The sequence below is a fragment of the Cyprinodon variegatus genome, unplaced genomic scaffold (genome assembly GCF_000732505.1).
Source record: "Cyprinodon variegatus isolate N-32 unplaced genomic scaffold, C_variegatus-1.0 Scaffold656, whole genome shotgun sequence".
In the NCBI taxonomy this organism is placed as follows: domain Eukaryota; kingdom Metazoa; phylum Chordata; class Actinopteri; order Cyprinodontiformes; family Cyprinodontidae; genus Cyprinodon; species Cyprinodon variegatus.
Genome location: NW_015151109.1, coordinates 194345 through 195583, shown reverse-complemented (window position 1 = coordinate 195583; position 1239 = coordinate 194345). Strand labels below are relative to the sequence as shown.

Sequence of the window (1239 nt, the reverse complement as noted above, 5' to 3'; positions counted from 1 at the left end):
CTGAAGTAAAGCACAGTAAATGAAAATTACTCTGAATTAAAAACACTGATCATTTATTGAACAGGATGGAATCATTTCAGATTTAAAGAACTTTCAGAAGTTTGTTTTCTGAATTAGGCTGAACTTTTCCTTTAAAAGTGGGATGTTTTACCACCTTATAAACCATCTAAAATAAAGTCTGAATAAAAAAAACAAACAAAAAAAACAGTAAAATATAGAAGTACCCAATTGCAAGTAAAAGGTTCATAAAAAATGGATGTAAATTTCTTTAGGAAGCGTTTTTATATCTTCCAGTATTCATTTAAAACTAATCAGCTTATTTCTTCAGCTCTGTAATTACGCTGTAGACGGGAAATTGCTGCCCAAACTTTTATGAATGAAAATTGAAAATTACTCTGAATTAAAAACACTTATTAATCAAGCAGTATGTCATATTTTTATATTTAAAGTACTTTCAGAAGTTTATACTCTGAATGTGAGCGGACTTCTCCTTTAAGGCTGATGGGCCCCCAGCTGTGTCAGTCCCTGTCAGCTGCTGTGTCTATATTTTTCCTGTCAGTCTTCACCTTGTTCAGATAGAGGAAAAATTCTGATGCAGTTCCATGATATCTTATCTGAACATTGTCACATCATGTCATTTTTTTTCTGAGAAATGACCAAACTGGAAACGCTGCTTGATTCTTCCTGCAAGCACTCAAGAAAAATGTTTCCTCAGATGGTATTTTTAGATCTCACAGGTGCTAGAAATAGATCTCTCACTGCCACTTGTCATAAAATTTATAAAGACGTGAATATTCTTTCTTTTATACAGGCAACTCCTCAGTGCACAAATGTTTTATTTTCCTTTGGTTTTGCTGCTTTATCTCACTTCATCTGAAAGCGCATCAGACAGCTGTGACTTTACAACAGATTCTGCAGAAGCCTTGCAGGATTAATATAATCAGTAATACGTGTGCTTCCAATGTCAGTATAATGTATGAGCAGCTGCCGGCTATGTTCCACTTCAACGCAGCGTCAAGAAGAAACACAGACTATGTTTAAATTGAGTTGCAAACAGATGTTCTTCAGTACTTCCTGACTATAATACATGCATAAACTTATAAAACAAAAACTCTTGTGTCTGCATGAAAAGAAAATTACTAATCAAGCTTGATTTCAGGAACCAACTACTAGTTTTAGTCCCTGTCTACTTTAAGGCTAGGCTTAAAACTTTCCTTTTTGATAAAGCTTCTAGTTAGA

The 1239-nt window shown here is 34.1% G+C and overlaps 1 protein-coding gene across 1 annotated transcript in view; it reads right to left on the bottom strand.

Annotated features, from left to right (window-relative positions):
* Positions 1–1239, bottom strand: part of LOC107096877 (anoctamin-3-like) — a 99577-nt gene that overhangs the window by 50799 nt on the left and 47539 nt on the right. The window lies entirely within an intron of this gene.